Source organism: Macrobrachium rosenbergii, chromosome 29 (assembly GCF_040412425.1).
Source record: "Macrobrachium rosenbergii isolate ZJJX-2024 chromosome 29, ASM4041242v1, whole genome shotgun sequence".
NCBI classification, from domain to species: Eukaryota; Metazoa; Arthropoda; class Malacostraca; order Decapoda; family Palaemonidae; genus Macrobrachium; species Macrobrachium rosenbergii.
Genome location: NC_089769.1, coordinates 14,183,523 through 14,204,583, shown reverse-complemented (window position 1 = coordinate 14,204,583; position 21,061 = coordinate 14,183,523). Strand labels below are relative to the sequence as shown.

At 36.4% G+C, this 21,061-nt stretch overlaps 1 protein-coding gene across 7 annotated transcripts in view; it reads left to right on the top strand.

The window, feature by feature from the left end:
- The first annotated feature begins 5,591 nt into the window (after positions 1-5,591).
- PDZ-GEF (PDZ domain-containing guanine nucleotide exchange factor) overlaps positions 5,592-21,061 on the top strand; it is a 372,186-nt gene continuing 356,716 nt past the window's right edge. For all 7 annotated transcript variants that reach the window (XM_067131131.1, XM_067131128.1, XM_067131127.1 and 4 more), the window contains exon 1: positions 5,592-5,685. The gene's annotated coding sequence lies outside the window, so the exon portion shown is untranslated. The remainder of the gene's footprint in view (positions 5,686-21,061) is intronic.

The window sequence follows — 21,061 nt, the reverse complement described above, 5'->3', positions numbered from 1 at the left end:
AACCAATGTCTCCCTTTAAATCCGAGCTTTTGAACCAATGCCTCCCTTTAAACATGAGCCTTTGAACCAATGTCTCCCTTTAAATATGAGGTTTTGAACTAATGTCTCCCTTTAAATCTGAGTTTTCGAACTATTGTCTCCCTTTAAATAAGAACTTGTGAACCAATGTCTCCCTTTAAATCTGAATTTTTAAACCAATGTCTTCCTTTAAGTCTGAGTTTTTGAACGAATGTCTCCTTTTATATATGAGCTTTTGAACCAATGTCTCCCCTTAAATATGAGCTTGTGAACCAATGTCTCCCTTTAAATCTGAGCTTTTGAACCAATTTCTCCCTTTAAATATGAGCTTGTGTTGGGATGGTGATATGATATTAATGACGCGAAATGCGCTTCTGAAGCCTCTGTGTAGATGTCGGAAGTGGACGTGAAACTTTTGAATTTGAAATATACTACAGTTTCACTATCGTTTTGTGAGGCCATCGATTTTATTTATTTCTTTTTTTTAATAACTGAAGGAAGAAGAGCTACTTGGGTCAGACGAATTAGGCAAGACGTTAACAACTCTATTTCTGAATAAGCAAGTCGTTGTACAAATTAATGATTGATGAGGAAGTTCATTTATGAAGGGATTTTCTTCGCATCTGAAGCAACAACTCTCTCACTCTCTCCCTCTCAATGTGGTCAGATCATCTTTCCTGTGAAAGCAGATGGATATGAAGCCACCGTGGTAGTGAAGTAGAAGCAGTCTTTAATCCTGAGGGATTTGTATAAGATTTAAATTTACTTTGCATATGACTTATGACTTTGGACTCAGATAACAAAGTTTTCTTAGTACAGTGATTAGAGGATTTTTCTTCTCTCGAACTTCAAAATTCTTTTTAGTCATTGACCATTTTTATGAGCGAATTGTGTATTTGTATACTTGAGTCTTACTTGAATTATCTGGTTTGCCAGCTGTGTTTGTAATTCGAAATGTTAGCTTTGCAATAGTAATTAAATAGATTTTTACACAAATGCAAGTATTGGTATGAGTGAAAAGTTTTTGTCTTTAGGTTAAATACCAACTACGTCATAGTGAATGAAGTGTTTCAGTATCAGTCTTCTTGAATAGAGAATGTCTTTTCTTCTGCTTCAAACACCGAACACGTACTGGTGAGTGAAGTTTATGTTTTTTCTCAAGCTGCTGAGCATTACACAATAAGCCTTCAGTGCTATAAATCGTGTATCGTTGTAATTTCTCATCGAAACAAATCCATTCATATATTTTTACGCTTTCCGCATGAGTGGATTTCAGCTGAATTTTAGATAGTTGCTTTCAGGTTTCGACTTTCTTTGAAAATCGTAATTTTGAAGATGATGTTGCAAGTACGTAGTTTCCTTTTATTGTTTATGGGAGACTGTTCTTATCATTACATATTTCTCCAAGTTTCAACGTACTTTTCACATTCGTATCAAAGAACGTGCCTCATAAATTCAGGTGGATTTTTTAACATTTCCACCGTTTCTGTCTCGTGGATATGCGGTATACAGTGACTGCGAAACCGAAGTGAAGCTTTAATTTGAAAATAAGAGAGAAATTCGAGCGTGACTTTTAACTTCAGCTGCACTGAATAATCAATACCGTGCGCGGAGCAAAAGATTTAACAGCCTTATATTTTTTTTTTCTGCATCTGGAAATGATGTGCTTTTAAGCACAGACATATACCGGAAATTCTCCTCTCCAGATATTTTTTTATAGGGAAACCCAACGAGATGGTTATCTTCGTGTCGTTTTCCATCCTTGGAGAGAGGAAGCAGTTAGCAAATGACAAAGCTCGTCAGCTGAAGAGATTGAACTCTTTTCAAAGTGAGTTGAGTCTGTATGCAAGAAATTATTGCATTCTTCCTTTTACGTGCCAAGGAAATAACATGTCGAATTTTTCCAGATAACAGTATTTTCGTTGTTTATGTAATAGAAACCTTTTCCCTTTTTTTTAACGTCCGTTTCTTTCTTTCTTTCTTTCTTCAGCTGAGAAGCCTTATGGCCAAAGTCAACTGACTTAAACCTAAGAGGGCTCCAAAGGGAAATCGTCTGGCAAAGAGAGACAAGTTACAGGAAGAGGTGATAAATAATTAAATACGAGGGAATAGAAAATAAAACGGATCCACTCAAATTCAGGAGACGTCAGCAGAAATCATGAATTAATTTGCTCCTCGCTTAAACAATCGGAGATAAGACGACTCCACCACTGCACTAAGAAAATTATTCCACGTTTTATTTTTGGGCAAATTAAAACTCCTAGTCACGTGGTGGTATTAAACCTAATACTAGAAAACAGGTACACTGTCAGCATCAGCAGCCAGCTTAGTGTTGCGAACAAATACAGCTAAGTCAGGCAAAGAAGAGTGCAGAGGATGTTTGTCTTTGTAGTGCATTTTATGCAACTAACATGATGAACTCACACTACATCTGTACCACAAGTCACCATTAATGGTTAGCCAAATAAACTTGACTGATGACAGGGCTCTGTACAAGAGTTTGAGATGAGAGTCAGCACCTGAAGACCACACTGGATATCAGCACTCCAAACAAGAAAGAAGAAGGATGTTAAAACACTTGGCTTCATCACGAAACATTTCCGCAAGATACCAACTTCTGAGAATCCCAGGAAGCAATATTACCTATATACTTCTCAAAAGTCAATTTCTTATCAAAAGTTACACCTGAAATCTTAAAAAGAATAACTAACATTTAAACCCGTATCCTTTAAATGTAAATCAAGATGAAATGGCATTAGTGTTCTGGATTCACGAAACACTGGGAGTTTTTGAGTGGTTAAGCTTCATGCCCCAAAGCCTACTTATCCCATGAATACGTGCCAAATTCTATTCTTGACTGTGTTCGCTTATTTGGTTTTGATCTGAAAGAGAAAAGGAATGAAAGGATAGGGAGATGGGTCTCATAGTCTTTGGCATTTGGGTCTTATAGTTTTTGACATTTTATATTTTAACGATAAACGTGAATCCAAGATAATCAGCCTTCATCACTGCATTGCAGTGTATTTGATTGGTTATTTTGTATGTCAAGAGAGACATAGTGCTAACAAGATATTTCCTTTAAATGTATATGAAAACTGTGGTTACCAAACGCCCTTGGTAGTGATGCTAATTACTGAAGGCTTAATTTGAAAGCATTTTCTTTTCGAATTCCACTAATTACTTCGTGTCAGGTCATTATATTTGCGTTACCTTTAATGAAGGTGAATACTGAACTGCAATTTTATTGAAGTTTGGATGTTTGCAAAAAAATTAATTTCTATGTATGGGAGATATTTCAAACCAATTTACTTTATTGCTCACATTGCATATTTAATATTTAAAATGCATTTTCAAATGTGGCAATAACAGCTATAAGGGTCTTTTTTTGTGCATTAACATATAAATCAAATGCGAAAAGGACAGAATATATTTTTTAGAATATGAAAATTTTCTCGTAATTAAGGTTAACGGGAAAATGACTAGTTAAAAAATTTACCGATGAATAAAATGAAAACCAATAGAGTTCTGGTATTCTAAGTCGGGGGCATGAAAGTATTTTCCCCAGAGAGAGTATTTTTTCATACTTAATGTAGATAGATATCTGACGCAGAATAATTTTTCTACGATGCCACATTGGCAGGTGCCACGATATTCGTGCCACATTTATCAGTCAATTCTGATTTATTTAAATGTTCATCAAGGGAAAATGAAAACCTTTTGTACATTCTGTCATCATGTAAAGAGCATGTTTTTATAACAATACAAATTTCCTTAAGGAAGTTCTATTCTTACTTCTATTTCACTCCTTTTCCAGTATGTGAAGAAATCAAAACGTTAAGAGGGGGCATTGTGGTATATATATAATATATATATATATATATATATATAATATATATATATATATATATATATATATATATATATATATATATATATATATATATATATATATATATATATATAAATATGTGTATAAATATATGCATATACTGTATATACTATATATGTTGATTGTATAAATATTTATTGTATATGTTGATTGTTTATTTGTGTTGTAACGTAAGAGGTAGAGTAGATTACACTGGAGTATAAAGAGTTTTTTTACGGTTTTGCATGCATGAAGCTCGTCCTTCAAGCATCGGTTATGTCTGAAATTGAAGATTTTACACATCAATCATCCCAAAACCTTTCTTTCTATTTTACATTTTTATTTTATGTTTGTGTGTTATTAATAATCCATGAGTAACAGTAATGTCACGAAGAGTGAGAAAGAGAAATTTTAATTTCTCGACTCAACGAGAGAGAGAGAGAGAGAGAGAGAGAGAGAGAGAGAGAGAGAGAGAGAGAGATTTGAATATTCCGACCCGTCGGCCTTCATACAAAAAGAAGCCAGCACAGCCCCGGAAGTCGTGCCTGGAAGAAAGGTCATATTTTTGGAAGAACGCTGAGGAAGGGAATTCAGAAATTCCTTCAGAATGTGGAGGGGCATGATATTGCTGCCATATGTAGATTACTCCTTGAGTGCAATTTGCATTACATAATCCTTAAGCGGCAATAACTGTACTCATAAACTTCATGTGGTAAGAAACCTCTCGCGTACCGCGTATTTACCATTTGGCTGTTCCCTTGTTTTTGCTGGCGTTATTACGTTTGTTGTTTTTGCTGGTATAGCTTTTTCTCATACTTGTGATGGCTCTCTCTCTCTCTCTCTCTCTCTCTCTCTCTCTCTCTCTCTCTCTCTCTCTCTCTCTCTCTCTCTCTCGGCGTTATTACGTTTGTTGTTTTTGCTGTTATAGCTTTTTCTCCTACTTGTGATGGTCTCTCTCTCTCTCTCTCTCTCTCTCTCTCTCTCTCTCTCTCTCTCTCTCATATGTATAGAAGGAATTGTTTTTTGGGACTGTGTTAGCAACTCGGTTCACGTTAACAGTTACTGAATTATTAATACTAATGATGATTTAATACCTCTGCTCTGCGGTCATTCACTTCGGTCTCTGGTGACTAACTGACTGACAGTTGTGGGCAAGATCGAGGCGTTCATGAACTTATGTTTAAAATATCCGTGTTGGTTTTTTCGTGTTTTATTTATTAAGAGAGAAGAATAGAATTATTTTTTCTGAAAAATCATATGACCGAAATATGGAATTTTTAGTTCATGACAATCAGTGTGGATTTAAAGGCAGGGGTTAATTTTGATCATACTTTCCCTATGGAAGAGTATGAAACATGGACAAAGAGTGTACAAAACACGTACACACATAAACCCAACATAGCCAGTTGGGCACACGTATAAAAGATTATAACTGAACCATCTCTCTCTCTCTCTCTCTCTCTCTCTCTCTCTCTCTCTCTCTCTCTCTCTCTCTCTCTCTCTCTCTCCTACCAGATGCAGCTGCAACAGCCTACAAGATGCGTGATCTATATCCACACGATGATTAGATGGTTCACAAAACTGTGGCCTGCCATTTCGCAAAGCGACGACGCCACGGCACTTCTTTCTGGGCAGTGCCTGCGATGCCCCGGCAGCCCTGCTTATGAAAATGGGCACGGATGACCGTATGAGCAGGATATACGTCGTCAGTTAGGGTAGCGAGGTCACAGTCTCCGGGCGTCTATGCTTAGTGTTCGCGTGTCGTGGACAGACACGACCGAAATTATTTAAGATAATCGGTGTGTTTGATCGCATCGCCCAGTTTGCGTTTTCCCTCGGCTGTCGGAAATTATAACGAGCCTGTAGCGTAAAGTGTTTTATGATGTCGCTCCTTTATCTGTGCCGTTGTGACTGCTATGACGTTTAATGTGGGAATCGCATTTGATAACAGCTTTCATGTTTGATATAATTCACTTTTGATAACCGTACGAACTAGCAAGACTGCATCGCAATGTTATATTTTTAATGCGTCATTTTGAAGAACATCTGTGATTGCAGCTACAAGGAAGGATTGTTGTGCTTGACTGATAAGCTGCTTCATCTCGTTCTTAGATAGAAGAACTTGTTAAGAAGAATGTATCGACATGTGTTATTGGGTATTTTCAGTTTGTAGTGCTTGAATCATGTGTGCTTCAGTCTCAGTAAGAGAACTTTCAGCAAGTAAGAACCCAGGCTCGCGTCACCGAATAGCCAGTTGATAGAGGCTCTGCTGATAGAGCCACTGCTATAGATATCTCTCTCTCTCTCTCTCTCTCTCTCTCTCTCTCTCTCTCTCTCTCTCTCTCTCTCTCATGGAAGCCCTCTAAACAAGCTAGTCTCTGTTCGCCACGCTCATGAAGATAAGAAGCTGACTTTTTTATGTGTGCTTGTTTGCTGGGAAATGCAACAAGCCAAAGGGTTAAAGGACTCAGACTCATATGCGGTCAAATTCCCATAATTTATATTCATTTATGTTTACCCACAGATAATGATTGACAGTATATTAATTCTTATGAAAGAAAAGGATTGAAAAACAAGAGAGATAACGTGATGTTTTGTTTTACTCAGGGTTGTATTTCTGTTGATACGCAGCGTGATAGAAGGAAAGGCTTTTGATTTTATTGTTAGTTTTTTTTAGTGATGACGTAGTGTCAGACTTGAGTTGGCACAAGATTTAACAAGAACAAATTCGGTTTGCGGATTGTGGTTACATGCATTCGGCTTCATTTAATAAGTGGAATGGCGAATAAGATGCACATTTTTAGCTTTAAGGTTAAAGTTGAAATTGTCAATAGATATGAGAAACATCTGGTAAAATTCTTTTTACTAATGTAGGCATACATTATATATATATATATATATATATATATATATATATATATATATATATATATATATATATATATATGTGTGTGTGTGTGTGTGTGTGTGTGTGTGTATATATGTATGTATGTATGTGTGTGTGTAAATATTAAACTATGTCACCTATACACTTACACATATGTGCAGATAGATAAGTAAACAGATAGATATACGGGTAGATAGATAAGTACAAATAAATAGATAGTGGTTTCAACAAAACTCCAGATAAATAAACAGACAGATGTAAAGGTAGATAGATAAGTACAAAGAAATAGATAGTGGTTTCAAAAAAAGTCCCAAGTCACGATTCGTGAGCGTAACGTCGTTGAGAATAATTGAAGGAGAAAGTGATTAAACATTTAACATCTGGCCAACGCAAACAGTGCCCTCTGGTGACTGTAATTGTTGAGGTTCTTTGCAAATTCATGTTTTATATCATTTCTTTCCCCGCACAGTGCAACGTCATTTGCACTGTATTTCAATGTCCTTTGGAAATTGTAAGAGTGCAGTCATTAAAAAGTTTGAGTATGCTGTAGCTAAATGAGAGTACCATGCCTTTGTGCATTGTTAGTGGGACTGTGTTGGTATATTGCACTGATCAGCCTTATGAGTAAGTCTCTGGGTAAGCTGGGTGCTCCATATGTTTGCCAGTAGGGTGCCTTCACTAAGTCTTATATGTATCCGTAAGTATACACTGTATGAGTTTGCAGGATATGTAGCGGTTGTAGTGTATTTTCTGTTTCCTGTATGTCACAGTAGTATGGCTGAGGGCCTTTTATGTGTATCTCAAGTAGCAGTGAGGTTTAAACAGTATATTCTCCGTGTGTCGTGCATTGGTGAGTGCGTTGTCTGTGTTATATAGGATTATTGTGTATTATATCTGCATGGCGTATTATCTCTGTCTGTCGTGCATTTAGCAGTGGCATTCAGACAAGCAATGTTGTTTTGATGACTGGAACTGGTGTATCCTATTTTGAGAAGAGTGGGAATAGAGCCCCAGTGTGTTGAGTGAATATGAACAGTTGTGCAGTGTCTAAGGATGTCATTAATTCAAGGTGATGAATATGTTTCGCTTTGAGTTAAATGCTAATACTCATTTAATTTTTTTTTATCTTAAGGAAATATACTTTTTCGACTGTGTTTTGCTGTAAGCGAATACCTTTGATACTTGTAATGTAGATCTGAAAACTATTGACATTGGTATTATTTTTTCTGCTATTTCAACTTGTTTTATGTAAATTTCTGATAAATCCAAGAAAAAGAAGATGAAAAAGTAGGCGTTGTGTTAGATTTTATTATATCTTAAAATTCTGTCATGATGCAGTGCTTCCGAAATTGTTACCATATTTCCACCTCGTTATAGCGTGGTGTGTAAGCGCTGAACGCGTCTTTTTTTTTTTTTTTTTTTTTTTTTTTCTCTCTCTCTCTCTCTCTCTCTCTCTCTCCTGACCAAGGCTCAAAGCCCGGCGGGGGAAAGGAGACATCTTTCACGGAAATTCGTATCCGAGCTTACTAGGAAATGGATAAGCTAAGAGGCGGTCTGGTGAATATTTTCCCCTCTTGTGCTTCGTAAGAAATACTTGCTTCAAGTAGTTTATGCTCGCTTTTCCCCCTGAGATTCGTTTTTATTCGTCTGATTAAATATAATTGTTTTAAATCATTCAGTTAGGTATGGTGTATTTATAACACTCTATTTAATACTGACAATTTCAAATCATTCTTCCTCCTCAGAGGAGCTTTGACGAAAGGTCGATTATTACTAAGAAAACCATATAAAACTTTTTTCCATTATTCTTATTTGTTCACTTTTTAATTTATTTCCTCACATTTTTTTTTTATTTTAGGGGGAAGGTATTGCGCGCTTGTTCCGGCTCATTACGGATTTAAAAAGAAAAAAGGAAAATTGCAAGAACTGTCAGTTTCCTGCTTACGAAGCGGATCGAAGGTTTATGCTGATCTTGACGTTCGTAAGGAAAATCTTGAAACGCCAAGTCACGAATTTCTCGCTGTCTACCGTCATTACTTGACAGATTCCCTCATGAATGATCGTAGATTTTGGTGCTCTCTCTCTCTCTCTCTCTCTCTCTCTCTCTCTCTCTCTCTCTCTCTCTCTCTCTCTCTCTCTCTCTCTCCAGCAGTTGCTTTTTCAGTTGATTGACAATGAAATTCCAGTTTCAGCAACCAACAAAATTCTCTTTTCCTCCAAGATTTTTTTTAAGACATGTATTGAAGTTATGACATTTGTCGTCCTTGTTTGCTTCGTCATGAATTCCATCATGATGGTCAATTCTTTATTTCATTAAAATGAATTCAGAAGCTAGGTTGAAATAAGAGGATTGACCATCATCGTCACATTCATCTATTCTTCGTTCATTTACCGCAATCCATAGCAAAGGGAAAGTGGTGTTAATTCCTTGATTTTATAATTCTCGGTTTTTTATCTCAGCATTAGTTCTAACGATGATAGCAGGTTGGAGGTAAAGGTTAGGATGGAAATTTAGTGGTGCTTATGACACTCACATATCGGGTATAAAATCAAAAACAATGTTGTGCAAGGTTTTCTTACATTTGTGGTTTTTGTGTGTGTATACATACATATATATATATATATATATATATATATATATATATATATATATATATATATATATAATATATATATATATATGTGTGTGTGTGTGTGTGTGTGTGTGTGTATTATATATATATATATATATATATATATATATATATATATATATATATATATATATATATATATATATTATGTATGTATAAATGTATATAAATACTGTATATATATATACAGTATATATATGTATATATACATATATGTGTATATATATACACTGTATATATAGTATATATATACACGCATATACACACACGCTTACCACAACCACGAAAGGCACTTTCAGGTAAATTCTTTTGTGCCCCTAGATAATACGGTGAATTATGTATTCGGCTGTCAGTCGACTGTGGTGGTTTCAACAGAGTTGGAGAAGGTCATGGGCTCGGAACCTCAACGCAAAAACAATTATAATGGCTGAGAAACGGGAAACCACCTTCCCTTCCAAAAGAAAGGGGAATTTTGAAAATTATGGTTTTAGAAAAGTCAGGAGTTCATTAGATCAAATGTTTGAATTGAGGCATGAAGCAGAAGTGTATGGAAGTTCAGAATTCCCTTCTGGTGGCCATTTGATTACGAGAGGCATTTGACGGCTTTCTCAGACTAAAATTTTGGAAGGCCTTGCGTCGTTATGGCATTCCCGTTGAACCTGTAAAGTTAATTTAAGTTAGTTATCTAAGAACGATGTTGACGCTAAGTTAATGTTGATGGAGTCTTGTCAAGTGAATTTGAAGTAAATAGCGGCTTCCAATACGGTAATGTTATGCCACCTTTTGTGTTTGCCTTCTCTTGGATTTTATAACGATAAAAAAATTGTTAAATATGGAAGAGAGCGATAGAAACTTGATAGACTGAGATTACGCAGATGATGCCTTTTTAATCAGTAAAACACCACAAGATTTACAAAGCTTGGTAAAAAGAATGGGACTCTTGAAAAATCTAAAAAAAAAATACAGAAGTAATGAGTTCTGAGTACACACAAAGATATGGAAAAACACCAAGTGGTGAAATGATTAATGCAGTTGAATCTTTCAAATATTTAGAAACAATGGTATTAAATACAGGTTCATGGAGTGTAATTTGCTGAAAAATCAAAGGTCAAATATAACAATGGGGCTGAATAAGATCTAGAAATCAAATAGACTGAAACAGCAAACGGAAGCAAGGTTATACGTAAGTTTAGTACGATCTGGATTGCGGTACGATGTGAATCATGGTATGGCAAAGATATTGTATATGAAAGATTTTGTCGCGTTGATTTCGATTCTAAGTACAGGTACTAAACGTGAATTCAACAGGAATATGTACAGCAGAGCTTGAACTAAACTATATGCCTTGATTGCTAAAGGATTAGGTCACTATCACCCTGGTTTCACTTCCAAACAGAAGGATGTTAGATGAAGAGATTTGATGAACGAAAAGAAACAAAATAAGAAAATTGCCCCTTAGACTTGAATAGGAATATTAGGAATCAGATGGCAGGATGGTGTGATAAATGATGCCATAACGGAAGTGACGGAAGTCCCATGTATAAATCAGATAATGATAAAAGGGGGATGGGTATGGCGTTAGGGAAAATAGCATGGTATAATGTTCGCTGGGTCCTGTGGCCGTGAGAAGAGTTGGAAGGATAACTGTGAGACGGGAGGTTAGTGGTGAGTGGAGATTTTTGGAAGTTGAAGCACGGGAAAGGCGTGATTATCTTATCGATTCCCTTTCCGTCGCACGGCGTTGGAGGCGACGATGATTTTGAATATAGATGTTTCATACACTCGCCCATTCCATTACGAATCCGTCCCGAATCCTGCCAAAGGTGGCATTCTCACGGGGACATTTGGCGCACCATTAGCAGAAGTGTTGGTCGAATGGATCTCTTATTATTAGGATATGTGCCGTCACTGATGCGTTCAAATATCGCCATGCGGGTACTGTGTACGGCGTACAGGATATAACAAGGCTTCCATCGCCCCTTCCCTTTGTTTTTCATCACGGTACTCTCTGCCTGTAATCGTTCTATAACCTACTGTCGTTTGTCTTCCTAAGTGTCGCTCATTTCATTTGTTATTCATCGTGCTCTGTCCTGAAGATGGGGTTGTTATCTAATATTAATTCTATGTGCTCTCCTTTTGGTGGGATTCTCATTAATACTCTTTGCTGACCATCATGGTAATGTTAATAATTCCATATGGCACATTTCATGTTTTTCATGCTTGCATAACCTCTTCGTTGGTCGAGTCGGTTGAGTTGTGGCCTAGTACTCGCTAGGCCCGAGTTCGACTCTCAAGCCGGCTAATGAAGAGTTAGAGGAATTTACTTCTGGTGAAAGAAATTTATTTCTCGCTATAATGTGGTTCGGATTCCACAATAAGTTATAGGTCCCGTTGCTAAGTAACCAGTTGGTTCTTAGCCACGTTAAATAAGTCTAATCCTTCGGGCCAGCCCTAGGAGAGCTGTTAATCAGCTCAGTGGTCTGGTAAAACTAAGGGATACTTCATGCTTGCATATGCTATCTACATTAGTAGGTTTGTGTCTGCCATCCATGAAGGCGAGTTGTAATTAGTCCCGGGTGCTGTACCCATTGCTTGCTTGCAGTTAGTTGCGTATGCTACCCAGGGTTTACTAGAAGTCATGAGCTATCCGTTATCATGATGTCAGGATGTTCTGTTAGTTATCGCTTACGGCCACCGTTTTCATTTGGCTTTTTAGTTGAGGCTGTCCAGTCTGGGCGTTTGTTACAAATTTCTTATAGTATCCGTGGTGTTTATTTCTCATGATTTCATTGCTACATTTTGAGTATGGTTACCGTAAGCTAACGGCTCTATGCGTTATGATATTGCTGTTATCAGTTCTCTTGGATATCCGTTAAATTCATGTTTTATGATTTTTTAGATTTTCTTTTATCATAGTTTTCACTATTATTTCCCAGAATTTGAGCTGCGCGAAGCTGTTGGTGAAATAAAATAAAACTTATATTTAAAATTTAAAAAATATATTATTTAGGTTTTTCGAGTAATCTTGTGTAATTCTTCAAAAACACAAGGCAGACTATTGTAAATTTTACCAAAGTTAACGTATTTGCGTCTCCCTTCTCTCAGTCCTTGATTTATATTGTAGTTTTTTTTTTATGAATTGGATAGATAATGCTCAATTTCGTGGTAGGAAGTCCAGATCCCTTTATTCTTGTTCGGTTCTGGACAGACGACAGTATGGTGTTAGTGGAGTTATTTTTCAGGAGATTATTTTGCAGCTGTTGTTGCCGATGTTCTTATTTGTTTTTCTTGATCACTGTTGTTTTTTACAACAAAGCTGGAGGGTCGGTTTTTGTCTGGCCATCATTTTATGTTCTTTTTTTTTATCAGGAGGACGGCTCTCTTAAATAAATTACCAAAGATTAGTTAATGGAATTAAGTCACAGTCCAAGTGAGGATACTGTAGAAGGTGCTTGATATAAGATATAATGGAAACGTGACGCATGATTTGCTGTAGAATATATAGTTAATTATACATTTGAAACACCATAAGATGTGTTACAAGAGAATCAGATATAATAACGTCTATTTTAGGAATACGTGCAGATAAACTTAATCTTCTCATTTACATGAACATCCTAAAACAAGGCTATTCTTCATACGAGTTCGCTTATGTAAATTGGTACTATCTCTCATATTTAAATGACATGAGGCTAACAGCGCATAACTAAATACAGAAAAAAACTTACTCATCATAGGTGTGTAAATACCAAAGTAATGTCTGGGCCATTCTTGAAGCTTAAAATGCAGACAAAGGCAAAAGTATGCCATATGACCCTAGGAAATTCACTCATCTCGCTGACGTTTCCGGTTTTCCAGTAAAGAATAGCTCGTGTGTTTTCGGTTTATGGAGACTTATTAAATTCTATTAACATGGGTGAATTTCAATGTTATCTTTTATATTTAATGCTATACTGAATGATAGATGCACTGGTGACGCTTACCATTTAGCTCTGGTTCCCAGAAGACTGAGAAAGATATAGTTTACCTCATAAAATGTCAAAGCTTTGTCAGTTGCTAGGATTCACGTACAGTACTGTACATTTGTCAGTTGCTAGGATTCACGTACAGTACTGTACATTCGAAGCTGTCCTTGCGTGATGATTTGAAAAATTGACCCGTATACTCTGCATGGTCCAATCATGGAACCTCTTTTAACCAAGAAGTGGCTCGCTAGGTGATCAGAAGGCAGACCTTTGATTTGTCATGCTTCGTTGAAAATGTTTCATTTTGTTGTATCTCAGTTTGTACATCTCTCTCTCTTAATATTTTTCTGTTATCACAATTTATCTAAGTAAATTGACAATGGAATTATGGGGACAACGGTAATTTATATATATGAAAATTCTAAAAAAAAAATGGTTTTCACGATTTGATGTTTCTGTTGCATAAAATTTCATTCATATTCACTGTACATTCACACAATCCATTGCTCAAAGTGTGTTGAAATGCAGAGTGTCAGGGAAAATTCATGACTTTAATGAGGCTGGAAACTGTGAAACTATAAAACGCATTGGATTACAACACTCCTTAGTTTTATCCTTCAGACAAAAAGTAGTACTGTTATAAGATAGTCCTTGCTTTCAACTTGTTCCCGGCAGGTGAAAATCGCCTAGCTTGAAGGTATGGCTGCCATGCAGCTGACCATTAGGAGAGAGTTTAATGCACTTCTGCTTTATATCTTGAGAGGACTTTGGAACGCTTGCTTGTATGAGGATGTCTGATGAACTTTATCCTTCAGCCATTCATCTGTCAACAATTTTCGGAGTGTGGGCTACATACACTTCACTTTCTCTATGCCTTCCCTTCAGCCACTTTCAATGTTATGTTCTTTCCTTTCTTTTTTTCCCTTTTTTGTCTTCATACCAGTATCGATAACGTTAAGTGGGTAGTATATACGTCCTGAGTTTTTTTCAAGGAAGAAATAAAAAGACTGCTAAATAACTAAGAAATTAAAGAAATCTTCCCTGCCCGATAGTTAGTAACATTAAGAAGTTTGTATGAGTGGGAAGCCTGCTTTGTCCTTGTGCCTGGCATCTGTGAAAAAGCAGCACTTGAGCCTTTTTGTGCCTGTTTGTTTTAGATTTGCTTGTGCAAGCCCAGCTCGGGACGTAACCTTTCAGTGTCTCCTCCTATACTGTACAGTGAGATGAAACTAACATCTAACGCTTTTCTTATTGGTAATGTGTATGACTACTCTTGATAGCAGTTTTTACTTGTTAAATAATTGTCTTCACTTTGATTATTTAATTTTTACCTTTTTCTAAAAATATTGGTACGCGGTTGTCGAAAATGTATATTTTATCTTTAATAATGTAGAATGGAGGACGTTGAAATAGAAAAAGAAAAGAAATATAAAGGCAAACTTTAAATTTGATCGAAAGAATCAGAAGGTGGATTTATACGTCGAGGTAAACCATAGCCTTGTTTTGAACGTGTTTCGTCTGATAACGTTATGCTTTAGTTTTTTATATGTATGATTGAGATCTGTGAACTGATAAAACTAAATCATTGTAACCGACAAGGACTTTAGAGGACAATGGAGACAGTTTCAAAGAAACCTTTCAGTGGGAAACTAAAAATGAAGGTGTGAATGTTATGTCGAAATGGATATCTTTCATTATGCCATACACATTTTTGAAACGTGATTATACCTCAGATAATTCAGCTAAGAATGACAGTTTAAATGTCAACTTACCTGACAAAAACTTTGTAGAATATGATACATTCAAGCAAACTGTTGGTCGAGGGAGAAATATGTTGGTGCATGATAGTATTTTATTTTTTCCTTTTCTTTACTACTTTTTCTGTAGTCAACAGGATTACCTTCATAGCCATGTGCATAAAGTATACAGTAGAGCTGAAAACTGTCATTTCTTGTAAGAGAAAGGTTAAAGATAGCCAGAGTCCTTCTTTTGAATTGTCTGAGCGAACGCGAAGCGTGGCCTTGTCGCGAGGATAATTTTACTTTGTTAGGAAACGTGGTTCGAGTTATTTGCAGATTCCGTGGTATTAGGGAGCACCTTTGTGGTTGATATTTTTCATGTTCTCCGCCCCGTTTGTTTTAGTCTGTCTCGTATGTAGTTGGATTTTTATTCGTCAGCTCTCTCTCTCTCTCTCTCTCTCTCTCTCTCTCTCTCTCTCTCTCTCTCTCTCTCTCTCTCACATACTCAAGTAGTACCGCATAGTCTCGTTGAAAACTACACTTAGGTAATCAGAGGGAGGTGTGTGCTTTGCCCCTCTTTCTCTTAACTCGAGCCTTTATTATATACATTGTTCTCTGTATGATTGGAGGCAAGGCAACTGCATGGATCGGTAGCCACGTGCACGTAAGGCTGATTCTCGCCTTGCTGTAGGCAGGCATCGCGCCCTTGACGTTCCTTTATGACGAAATTTGAGAGCACTTGTCTGGGTTGCCTGTGGGTGTGACGGCAACGATTGCGACTCTGTTTTGATGTTCGGCGATGGATGTGATGTGAGAAGTTTTGCTAACTATTATTATTATCGTTATTATTACCGTTAGTTGTTATTGTTGTTGTTGTGTAGTCGCATATTTTCTAAGAAATATTCAAAGGTGTCTAGACTGCGCTGCTTCAGATGTACTCTAAGCTTGAACTTTTTTGTAACTTTTTTCAGAAAATTAACCTGAGAGTAACAGAAATAGTAAGTTGTTGAATTTTGAATTAACTTCGCGTGCCAAGATTCAAATTACTGTCAACTTGCCTCCCAGAGAGAGAGAGAGAGAGAGAGAGAGAGAGAGAGAGAGAGAGAGAGAGAGAGAGAGAGAGATCCAATAATCCTGTTAAGTCCACTTGGCGAAATGAAGAAAATATCTGTTGTGCTTCACTTGCAAAAGTATTTCAAATCTTTCGAGCCAGAAGTGCTCTCCCAACTTGAAAAATAATGTAGAAGAATAATCCAGTGAAGGCTGTTAATCTTAACATTTGAATTATATTTTCCACAAGAATATGTAGCACTCTGAGATGCGTGTGTTTGGTTAGGTTAGATACGGTGTCCTGTACACCACTGAAATCGGCGAGAATGTTATTCCTTTTAAAAACCAGTATGCCATAGGAGTGAAAAGCGTGGCTGCCCTTGGTTTTAGAAGAGGCTCATCTGCCATTTAGATGGTAATTCTCTCCACCAATGGGTTCACAGCCCTTTACTAGTTTCTCGTAGAATGCAAGCCTTTAGAGTTCAGGTAGTGGCGCGTATTATATTACCTCGACATCAGTCGTTTTTATTGTCGCGCCTGACCGTCATTCACGCTTCAGGAATGGATGTGAATGTGACAGTAACCGTTGCGTTTTTTATTACGTGGCTGTGGCTTAATGTTGAAAAAAATGTTATGTTAATGTGTTATAACGTGTTGATTTTCATGAAAACCTCTCCTTTGTTATGTTTATTTTTTTTAATAAAATGCATATTAAGTGTGACCTGATTTTTTTTATTAAAAATAAAACATGTTACGATTTCTTGATGCTTATTCATAAGATTTTCATCATTTTTCTTAAACCTTCCAAAAATGCTGAGAAGGAATATGAACTACCAACATCGTTTGAAATGCAGTATAAAAACGTATTAGCAACTTTTAAATCACTATCGCGAACTTCAAAAGATCTAGTGACATTGTTTTTCTGTTTGCATAATTAACTGTAGTAGTAGTAGCAGTAGAGAGAGAGAGAGAGAGGTTACGGATTACTTTTGAATGTCTCGCCTTTCTTGCCCGCCGTCAGTATAAAACTGCATAGGGTAAAAAAGGGAAGGCGGCTGGAGCGTACAGAGAGAGAAGTCTCAAGTTGCTTTTCTGCGTATCGCCGTTCAAGTTGTCACTACGAAAACACGTGCAGTTGTATCTTAGCGTGCATGCAATGCTGTTTGACTTATGTCCCTTGAATTCTTCGTAACATTACTCCTCTCTCTCTCTCTCTCTCTCTCTCTCTCTCTCTCTCTCTCTCACACACACACACACACACACACACACACACACACACACACACACACACACAACACACACAAACAAACAAAAGTCGTATGCTACCCAAATTATGTACTGTTTAACATGAAACTGTGTTAATTGCTTTTTTTGTTTTTAATTTCCCCTGATGCACACTTCTTTTTAGTAAGCTTTCAGTAATTCCCGTTGGTTAACGATAGCACCGGTCGTAAAGAGTTGAAAATAAACCTGCGATTTGTATTAAACCATCTTTATGTCTTATATTGGTATGTAAAACTGTCATTTTTACGATTTTCTGTTATCTATTTATTTATTTTATATATTATTGTAAGTATGATAGAGGATTTTCAGTATTTCTTTTATCTGAACAACTGATATAATGCTGCAAACTTACGTAAATGGCAGTACAACAACAATTATGATGCCGATGATAATATAACATTCATAAATCCACTGTTCCTCTGATAGACGAAGTCAACTGAAGTCCAGTGGGTTTGGGTTGGCTGGTATACGATGACGGTGACCTCCTCAAAACATCAGACCACATTAGATAAAGATGGTTGTTATAAAGAATAAAGACTTTTAGCTCTAGCAGCAACAAGACAACAACAATAGTAATAATAATGATAATGACAACTGCATAATAAAAATTATGACAGTTGTAATGACAGTAATTTTACCAGAGCCCCATTTTGTGACTATTATGGCACAAAACGAAAGTTGAGCCGTGGGTATTTTAGGATGTAACGGCTCTGTCAGATATTTAATACAGATCCCAGAAAGATTTTATCATGAGCGCAATTTTCTCGTCTGTTCACGAGTGCAGTTTTATTATAATTTTATTATAATTGTAGTAAAATAAAGAGAGAGACCAAAAGATTTCATCATGAGGTACTTTATCAAAACAGTATTAATGTAGTTGAGTTTTTGGCATTTTCTTTTTGGAAATCCAGAAGTTATTATTATAACTCTCGAGAGATGTTTAATAATTTAAAAACTTTTGATAAATACTTAGCAGTGAAAGACTAAAACAGCTTATATTGATTGTATTGTCGTTCATTCCTTTAATTGCAAAATAAAATCATGAAAACAGTTTTTAAACGCAATGAAAATTTCTGCTGTACAGTATGTAAATTTTATGAATCACTTCTAATTATTCAGTGTCTTGTGGTGTCATATTCCGTATGCACAAATGGAATACCACAGATGCATATAGTTAATTAAAGTTTTTTTTTTTTTGCTCTGTGGCTCATTATATGTTGTTTATATTTTTTTTTCTTATTTTCTTGGCTTGGCATCGTTCTCTTAGTTACCACATTGGTTCTTTTAATTAATAGATGCCATATATTGCCCGAATAAACTCATTTTATATGTAATTTCATTTAGTAAGTTAGATACAAAAACTCGGGGATTCTGAAAACCCTTATTTAAATTCGTCTGGATGTCGCTTTTATCAAGTCGCGCTGTCTCAGTATTTTTGTGTGTTACAATGTCTATTGATGCTGTCCTCGTCCTTTTATATCAGGAATATTCCTAGGTGTCAGGTTATACAACTACGCTTGAATTTAGTTGAATGTTATATTTATGTGTTCTATAATCAAATAATGGAGTTTTTACCGCATCTCTCTGGGGATGATAGCAGCACGTCTCACAAGTAACACACCAACCTCTTGAAGGTTTGATTTGCATCTATGTAGCGTCAAATCTTGATAAAAAAAAATGTTGTATTGATATTTATTATATTCTTGTAAATCTGACCACTGGCTATGTCTCTTACAATTTTATTTAATCTTCTCTGATATTGGAAACATGATGCGGATTCGGCATGAAAGTGTGAACCTGATCTATCATGTTATGGATAGTTTGCTAAGCTAAAAATATTGCATTATGTATACGTGTGTGTGTGTGTGTGGGTGGGTGGAAGGGGGTTATTTGGAGACCTAGTCATAAAGTTTGCATATTTCGTATATTGATGAAACAATACCAGATGTCGATGACAGTTGTTTTATACTCAAATTCCAGAAAGCACTTCTTCCTATACTAGATTTCTGATAATTTAGCTTATTCTATGTGTTTGTTAATTTGGTTGAGTGTTCATTTCGATAAAAGCCTAACCTAAAGATAATAATTTAGTACGATATTTTATATCAACGGAAAACTTCAAAATTAACCGTGTTGTGAATGAGAAATTTACCCAGAACAGATGTAGTCCAGCCTCTAGTCATAAATGGTTTTGCTGAATTATGCTTCTTTGGGGAAACGGCTGCAAAAGTACAAGGCGCAGGCGCCGACAGGCTGTATAAAGTCCTATGACTGATGCCAGGTTTATGGTAATATGAACTGCTACCTGGTCTCAAGGATTTTATAGGAGTCTGTGTGTGTGTGTATACCTGTGCGCACGTGTGTTAATATACAGTGCACACAGAATACACACAAACATATCTGTGGTACTGTGTATTGTATATGCCTGTATATATGTATTCAGTATATGTATAAGGTGTTCCTTGTTGTCCGTAAAATTTGTGTATTTTTATATACTCCAGTCAGCTATTATACATCAAACGTTTAGCCTTCAAATTTTCAAAAAATTTTCGCTGCGTTTATTATAGACTGTATTTAAAGTCCTATATGGATTATCACACCCTCAGTTATTGTAATTATTGTTTGCAGTCAGTAAATTTTAAGTATGACAGGAAATTTTGTCAGACATATCTGTAATAATCAGGAAGTAACTAAATTGATTTGAACAGCCATTACAATGATCATAGATTATCTGTTCTTAATACTGGAGAAGATGGTATAAGGGAATCCCTTTAGTGGTTCAGTTTTTTCCTAAAATATCTTGAAAGCTCCTGTGATTTTTCTCTTAGAGAGAGAGAGAGAGAGAGAGAGAGAGAGAGAGAGAGAGAGAGAGAGAGAGAGAGAGAGAGAGAGAGAGAGGGCCATTACCCCTAAGCCTGCCAAATAGGCCCCTTGTTGTTTGGCATCTTGAGGACTGAGTGGTAGCGGGCGGAGGAGGAGGATAGGGGAGGGGTGGCGAGGATGGAAGTAAATGAGGATGAAGACCAGGAGGAAAAGGTGAGGGAGAGTGATGAGAGAGGAGAAATCATGAGGCTGCGCCTCTTGTACCTCCGAACAAGGCCTCCTTTTTCATGTCTGGAGGAATTCCGGGCGAGGGTGGTCGAGGGGTGAAAGCATCGGTAGCTTCAAAGGAGGATGTTGTTGTTAAGTTCCATGCTAAACTGGCGTCGCAACATCAAAGATCAAAGCCGCGAGGGTTGCGTGATCATGTGAAGAACGGCATTGCAAGTTTTCTCAAAAATAAAAAGGGAAAGAGAGAGGAGGGCAAGCTATGTTATTTGTTTCTCAAACTAGCATCGTAACATCGAGGTCACAGGCGCTTAAAACAAATAATATCAAAGGAATACAAGTATGATTTATATTGGAAATATAAAAGCCATGTTTTCTCAAACGAAAGAAAATTGCAGATATCTAATCAATGCAAACTTACTCGTGTATTAATTAACATTTACCCGTATGTAAATTGAAACAAATTTAAAAGTCACTTGGTGGGTTTTAATTGAAACAGATTTAAAAGTCACTTGGTGGGTTGTTCATATAAACTTGTCAAAGTACAGAGTACTTCAGCCATGGACCCT